Genomic DNA, 8,569 nt, shown 5'->3' with positions numbered 1-8,569 from the left:
ATTTTTCTATTTAGTTATCTATTTCTTATTTGAGTATATATACACACACACGCACATGCACACACATGAACGTACAGTTTTAGACCATTTGTGCTGCTATAACGACCTGAGACTAGGTAATTTATAAGAACAGAAATGTATTTCTCACGTTTCTGGAGGTTGAGAGTCCAAGATCAGGCACCAGAAGGTTCAAGGTCTGGTGAGAGCCTAGTGTCTGCTTCCGAGATGGCACCTTGTTGCTGCAGTCTCCAGAGGGGAAGAATGCTGTCTTCACATGGCATAAGGAGGAAGAGATAAAAAGCAGTGCCCCTTTCAAGTCCTTTCATAAAGACACCATGAGAGACTCTAAACCCATTCATGAGAGAGCCTTCATGACTCAGTCATCTCCTAAAGATCATATCTCAATACTTTTGCATTAGGGACTAAGTTTCAACATATATTTGGAGGGACACAAACATTAAACTCTAGTTTATGTATGTATGTGTTTATGTGCATGTGTGTGTGTGTGTGTGTGTGTATGTGTGTGTATTCTGTACATTTATTTGTCAGTTATGTGTTTTGCAAAGATCTCATCCTGTCACTTCATTTTCTTTTTTTAATTTATAAGCCAGAGGGCACATCCGCTCATCATAAAGAGAGAGAAAGCACTTTTTAGTAAGAGCATGGCCACACCAGCTCCCTTAACCCCTAGGGTATGGGGTCTGCCTCAGAATCACACTGTATCTTGTCTTGTTCTGGTTAGTTTTGGTTTGCAAGAAATTATTCTCTCTCATCGCTAATACTATTCCATTGTATGATGCTGCTGTGGTTTATACAATCTGCCATAGAAAAATGCACTTTGAGCTGTTTCCAGTTTGGGGCCTATGTGAACAACAGTGCTGCTCTCTCCAATCTAGTATGCACATCCCTATGTGCCTGTGCCCATTTCTTTCATAATTGTGACAGGAGACTTCAAGGTAATGGGAATATGCACAATCTTTCTGCCATCTTGTTCTTCATGGTGAGTTTACCATTATGTCCCCCAGACTGGCCCAACAAAAAAGCATGAGCATTTCCATTGCTCCACATTGTTTTCAACAGTTGATAGCAGACTTTTACATTTTTGCCAATTGGTAAGTGCAAAATGGTATGTCATGACAGTCTTAGTTTGCATTTCCTGGAGTGCTACTAATATTGAGTATATTTTCATTTATTTATTGGCCACTTAGATTTCTACATTTGTGAAATGCCTTGAAGTCTTTTTTCCATTTTTCTATTTAGTTATCTATTTCTTATTTGAGTATATATACACACACACGCACATGCACACACATGAACGTACAGTTTTAGACCATTTGTGCTGCTATAACGACCTGAGACTAGGTAATTTATAAGAACAGAAATGTATTTCTCACGTTTCTGGAGGTTGAGAGTCCAAGATCAGGCACCAGAAGGTTCAAGGTCTGGTGAGAGCCTAGTGTCTGCTTCCGAGATGGCACCTTGTTGCTGCAGTCTCCAGAGGGGAAGAATGCTGTCTTCACATGGCATAAGGAGGAAGAGATAAAAAGCAGTGCCCCTTTCAAGTCCTTTCATAAAGACACCATGAGAGACTCTAAACCCATTCATGAGAGAGCCTTCATGACTCAGTCATCTCCTAAAGATCATATCTCAATACTTTTGCATTAGGGACTAAGTTTCAACATATATTTGGAGGGACACAAACATTAAACTCTAGTTTATGTATGTATGTGTTTATGTGCATGTGTGTGTGTGTGTGTGTGTGTATGTGTGTGTATTCTGTACATTTATTTGTCAGTTATGTGTTTTGCAAAGATCTCATCCTGTCACTTCATTTTCTTTTTTTAATTTATAAGCCAGAGGGCACATCCGCTCATCATAAAGAGAGAGAAAGCACTTTTTAGTAAGAGCATGGCCACACCACAGTCCCTTCATTTCTCCATCCTGTCAGAATGGAGAAGCCCCAAGCTCAGTAAGCCCAATAACAAAACTTCTATGGCCCAATCCTCAGTCAAACACAAGTGACTGTGAGAATATTGTTTTCCTATTTCATCAGAGGTTAGACTGGTTGGGACTGTTAACAAAAAGGAACTATAAAGTTGATTGTGGATGTGTGGGGAGGACACAAAAGCATCTGTTTTTTTTTAAAACAATTATTTAATATTTGCTTATTATTATTTATTTTAATTTTTATTATTATTTATACATGTAATCACTATACATCATTTAGATTGTAAAGAGACTTTACCCAGCATGATATACACCTCAGTCCAGCCCAGTTGAGAATATAATACACATCTTCAACAGATAATAAACCATATCTGTGTCCCACAAATGTCTTACCTCTTTATTTTATTCCTCAAATTTTCTTTCCTATGCTCTTCCCCTCTCACATGCTTTCCACTTCGTCTCTAGTGTCCATAGCAATTCTTAATGCTTTTATGTCCTCCAGTGAAAGCATCTGTTTTAATTACTCTTGGGCACAGACCCAAGAGCATGGTACTACCACTGTGTTGATGTATTTAAAACATGGAGAAACCCACTTTTTCTTTCATGTTTTTTTAGAAGTTTTTGCTATAGGGCACATGCACTCACCAGACAGACAGAGAGAGACAGAGAGACAGAAAGCGAGAAATCACTCCCCAGGAGGGATGGCCATGCTGCAATCCCTTCTCCATTCTCCTCTTGGGATCTTGGGCACTCACGCACACATGCCAGGCTTGAGTTTTAAGTCACCAGGTCTGGGACTCAAACCATGATCGACTACATGGGAGTCCAGCGACATAGTCATTACACTAACTGCTGGTCCCGAGAAAACTCACTTTTTCTTTGTGTAGTTTACAAGCAGTAAGAAAGTTGTTTTTATATCTGTTGTCTGTAAAGTTCATCTGCAGCTGAAATCTAGATTTTTATTTATACTTAATCCATTCTACAGAATTTTTTCCTTGATAAAATTTAACAGAAGAGCCATGTATTTGCTGTGGGGAATACTTAGTCCAAAGGAGGAAGATGGAGAATTTGAAAAGCAGATTTTCTACCTGCCCATGCTCAACCTGACCTAGAAACAAGTCACTGATCTGCACTAAGTTTTTCACTCAACACTTTGAATATATTTCCCCATTATTTCCTTGCTTGTATTGTTTGCGATGAGAGGTCTGGTGTTAGCCTTATGGCATAACCTTTGTAAGTAACTTGACATTTCTTTCTTGCCAATTTTGTATCTTGTCCTTTTCTGTGGTTTTGGCCAGTCTGGCTATGATATGCCATGGGGGAGATCTTCTTGAGTTGATTCTATTTGAGGTCCTTTGTTCTTCTTGGGTTTTGATGTTTGAATATTTCTTTTGGCTTGGAAAGTTTTCTTCCAGTATTTCATGGAATAGATTTTAAATGCCCTTACTAGTTTCTTCATCTTCTGGCATACCAAGTATTAAGATGCTTGGATGTTTAATGGAATCTAGTATTTCTCATATATTATCTTCATTTTTTTTGAATATTTTCTCTATATTTTTGGTGGTTTCCCCCCCCCCAAGTCAGAGATTTTGTCTTCTACATCTGAGGTTTGATCTTCTGCACGATCTAATCTGTTTTTAATACTTTCAGGGTAGGTGATTACAGCCTTCATCTCTAACAGCTCCATTTGTTTCTTTTGTATACTGTCTATTTCTTCTTTCAAATAGTAGAAAGACTTCCTCATCTTCTGTAGCTTGTCCTTTTTCTCCTGCATCTTCTGGAATTCATAGTCTCTTTTCTCTTGCATCTGGTTAAGTTTTGCCACTATGAACGTTCTGAATTCTTTATTTGACATTTCCATGAGTTCCATTGTGCTGTGTGTGGATGAGAAGGGATTGCTATTTTCCCTTGGAGGAGACATATTTTTCTTGGTTTCTCATATTTCTTGTGCCTCTGTTGTGGTTTCTGGTCATCTGATGGATTTTATGTTTCTTCATAACTTCCTAGAGTTAATATTGAATGTTTAAAGGCTTGTGGAGGATGTTATCTGTGATGCCTTTGTAGCCCATCTCCCTGATGCTCTCCCTGTATCCTGCACTTTTGTTGTTGGGAGTGGGTGTTCAAGATTCCTCTCAGGTTCTAAAGAACAATGCAGCTGGGGCTAAGGTTTGAGATGAAAAAGAAAGTATGGGTGTTCACACCACATGCTTTAGAAAAGTATAAAGACTGAAAAGAGGGCAACTTTTTTTGGCGCCAGTGGTGCTTTGTTCCTTCTGTGTGACTGCTGGGAAAAATCTGCCGCTGTGCTGACCATGCTCATGTGTTCCATGGCAGCTGTGTTTGTGGGGTGTCTTCATGTCTTAAAGTGATCAAAACCTCTGGCTCCCTCCTGCATTTGTTTGGTCTGCCTAGCACTCCTAGATAAATTTTAGAATTTTTGGTTCCTTTCTCATGAAAAGAAAACATACTGGCATGTTGATGGAACATTTACATCAATGACAGAGATAACACTTCATTTTGATGAATTTTGGGGAAGTGGTCATCTTTGTAAAAAACAAAAAGCTGATAGGCACCTCCAGGTTTGCCTGTTTTTGGCCTCTGGATTCAACATCACAGCTGTAAAGTCTCCCTCAGACTGTTTTTGGCTTCTGAGTTCAACTTAATGGCTGTGCAGTCTTTCTCAGGCAGTGTTCTTCTCACAGACCCAGCGATAGCCAAGTAGCATAGCTGCTTTGATCCCTCTTGTTGTCCTCTGTCTCTTCTAACATTTTTTTCTCTTTTTGGAAAAACAGCTCTCTGCCCTCCTTGCACCTTTCACTTGTTAATCTCTGTATTTTTTTCTCATCTAGGACAGAAAGCTGCTAGCCACCTCCAAGTTTGCCTATTTGCCTTTGGAATCAACTTCATGGCTGTGAAGTCTCCCCTAGCCAGTGTCCCCCTCCCAGACCCAGCACTAGCCAAGACAGAAGCTGCTAACCATCTCCAAATTTACCTGTTTTATCCTTGGTGGTGTGTTGCATGGTTTTCCATTTTTATACCAATTTTATTTTCTGCAAAGTGATATTTTTCCACTTTTTCCTCTAGTACTTTCCTTCTTTTTTTCTGTCTTATCTCCCTATTTTTATTTCCTACCTTCTTTTTTCTTTACCTTTCTTTTCTGTTTTACTTCTTCTCAGCCCTTACCATCTACCTAGAGATGATTAGATGCATAGTAGTAAATCATCTGAGCATTTTGAGTTTTGGAGAATTCTTTGCACATCACTGTAGTGGTTGTAAAATTTGTGAAATTCCCATTCATAAATCCAAAACTCCACCTGTGATTCCCACATTTGAGGACTCAGTAGAAGGGAAAATATAGCACTGAATCATTTCCCAGAGGGGGAAATACCTGAGTTCACAGTCACTGAATCCCTCTCCAACAAATTTACCAGAATTGAATACACTACCAAATGGCTAAAAATCGAAGAAGAGCCTCAAGGATAAGAGACTCAAGTAGTACATCCCCACCAAGTGAACAATGTAACCTGTCTCCAAGTAGGGAAAATTTAGAGCATATTACCAAAGTGTCAGAAAAAGAATTTAGAGTATTTATGGTAAAAAAAAATTCTGAGATGCAAGAGAAAAGAGACGTTGAGCTCCTAGAGATGAGGAAGTCCTTACATGATATGAAAGAAAAATTGGACACCATAAAAAAGAATCAAACAGAGCTGTTAGACATGAAGGCTATAATACAGGAAGTCAAAACCTCCCTTGAAAGTATCAAAAGCAGGCTAGACCATGCAGAAGATAGAATTTTGGAAGTAGAAGACAAAATCAATCACCTAGAAAATAATTATCAAAAATACTGAGAAAACAGCCAAGAAAACTGAGGATAATACACGAGAAATATTAGGTACTATAAAATGCTCAAATAGACGAATAAGTGATATCCCAGAAGGTGAAGAAACTAATAAGGGCATTGATAATCTATTCCATAAAATCTTAGAAGAAAACTTTCCAAGTCTAGAGAGGCATTCAATCATTCCTATCCAAAAGACACAAAGAAGCCCAAGTAGAATGAATCCAAGAATATCCTCTACATGCCACATTATAACAAGATTAACCAAAACAACAGACAAAGGCAAGATACTGAGATTGGCAAGAGAGAAACATCAATTCACTTACAAATGCTATCCCATCACGCTAGCATCAGACCTTTCATCAGAAACAATGCAAGCAAAGAAAGAATGGGGAAATATATTCAAAGTGTTAAATGAAAAACAATTTCAACCAAAAATACCATACCTGGCAAGATTATCCTTCATATGGGAAAAGAAAATAAAAACATTCTCAGATAAACAAAATCTGATAGAATTTACTAACTCCAGACCAGTTCTTCAAGAAATTCTGAAAGGAGTACTATACCAACATAATAACAATAATAATAATAATAATAAATAAAGAGGGACAGACAGCAATGAGAGAACAAATCCAACCAGAAATATGGCCAACTTAATGGGAAGGACAAGTCTGGAAATATCAATAACATTGAATGTCAATGGATTAAATTCCCCCAATAAAGAGACGGGCTGGCTAAATGGATTAAAAATTAGAAACTGGTCCCAAGGAGTGGGCCTTGCACTACAGAAGACCTCCAGTTCCATCTCTAGGCTACAGGTCAGCAAGGGAAACTGAGGCAAAGGCACCAGTGCTCCCATCCCAATTCTACGGTCCCAAGACCAGGACTCCACACCCTAGAGAAGTGGGCAGGTTTTAATTTTTTTTCCTTTGCTCTTCTTTTTTGTTTTGTTAATACCCTCCACTCTCTTGTCCCACAGAGTGGCCCTTGTTCTGCAGGAGAGTGCCAGTTTTATCTCTGGGCCCCTGGTGAAATTGCAGGCCATGCTAACACACAGTCTGTGACTTTTCTTTATTCTTCTCTATACTCTTTTCTTTCCTCTTACATTATCCTCTCTTCCTCATCCTCCACCCTGCCAGAGGGATTAGACAGATCTCGAATCACAGTTCTGAAATTCTCTAGTGTTGCAAAGTTCCCTGGGATCCTCCCCTGTACTGAACCACCTGTGAATATGGAGATACTACTCTTCAGACACCTGAATAGGGTAAACCTCTTGAGACCACGTTGCTGAAACAACACAAGAGAGACTTTGACACACATCAACTCACAGCAAAAGGGAAATACACTTGCTCCTAAGAAGTATTCAAAAGTGAATGCATCTTCCAATGGCTAAAAGTAGAAGAGCCTCAGGTCTGAATAAACCAGGAAGTGTGTCTCTAACAAAGGAATAGAGTAACTCCACTCCATATCTCCTAAAATCTGAGGACGTTACCAAAATGTCAGATAAAGAATTTAGAACAGTCATAGTGAACAAATTTTATGATTTGGAACAGAAAAGAGACAACAAAATACAGGAGATTAGGAAGTCCTTCCACAATATGGAAGAAGAAATGGACACTGAGAAAGAATCAGATGGAGCTATTAAGAGATGAAATCTGTAGTATAGAAAAATCAAAAACTCTCTTGAAAGTATTAAAAGTTGATTAGACCATGCTGAAAATAGAATCTCCGATGTTGAAGATAAAACTTCAAACCTAGAGGACATCTGGAGGTACCTGGCCAGCAAAAGGAAAACACCGCCCCCACTGCCTCCCATCCAGATCCCCCAGTCCAGGATCCACCCAGAACCATAGGCAGACTGCCCCTTTGGCTGTAGCAGCCAGCAGCCTGTTACATCATCTGAAGGCACTTAGCGAGCAAGGGGACAACACTGCCCCCACTGCCTCCCATCCAGATCCCCCAGTCCAGGATCCACCCAGAACCATAGGCAGACTGCCCCTTTGACTGTAGCAACCAGCAGCCTGGTACATCTGAAGGCACCTGACCAACAAGGGGGCAACACTGCCGCCACTGCCTCTCATCCAGATCCCCCAGTCCAGGATCCACCCAGAACCATAGGTACTTAAAAGTTAGTACATCTTCCAATGGCTATAAGTAGAAGAAGAGCCTCAGGTATGAATGAACAAGGAAATAAATCTCCATCAAAGGTACAGAGTAACTACCCTCCATCTTTCATGCTAATGGACAATGTTACTAAAATGTCAGACAAAGAATTTCAAACATTTATGGTGAACAAATACTTCGAGTTGGAACAGAAAAGATACAACAAACTACATGAGATGAGAAAGTCATTCCAAGATATGAAAGAAGAAATGGACACTCTGAGAAAGAACCTGATGGAGCTAGTAGAGATAAAGTCTAGAATAGAGGAAATCAAAAATTCCCTTGAAAGTATTAAAAGTCGATGCTGAAGATCGAATCTCTGATGTAGAAGATAAAACCTTGGACCTAGAAAGAACCACCAAAAAACATAAAGTAACAAAAAAAACAAGAGGATAATATACGAGAAATACCAGAGTCCATAAGACACCCAAATGTCAGAATAATTGGCATCCCAGAAGGTGAAGAAACTAATAGTGGAATGGAAAATCTATTCCATGAAATCCTGGAAGAAAATTTCCCAAGTCTAGAGAGGCACTCAAACATCCAGACCCAAGATATACAAAGGACCCCAGTTAGAATCAACCCCAGAAGATCTTCCCCAAGGCACATCTTAGCCAGACT

This window comes from Tupaia chinensis, unplaced genomic scaffold, assembly GCF_000334495.1.
Source record: "Tupaia chinensis unplaced genomic scaffold, TupChi_1.0 Scaffold149666_1, whole genome shotgun sequence".
In the NCBI taxonomy this organism is placed as follows: Eukaryota; Metazoa; Chordata; class Mammalia; order Scandentia; family Tupaiidae; genus Tupaia; species Tupaia belangeri.
This window is presented reverse-complemented; position numbering follows the sequence as displayed.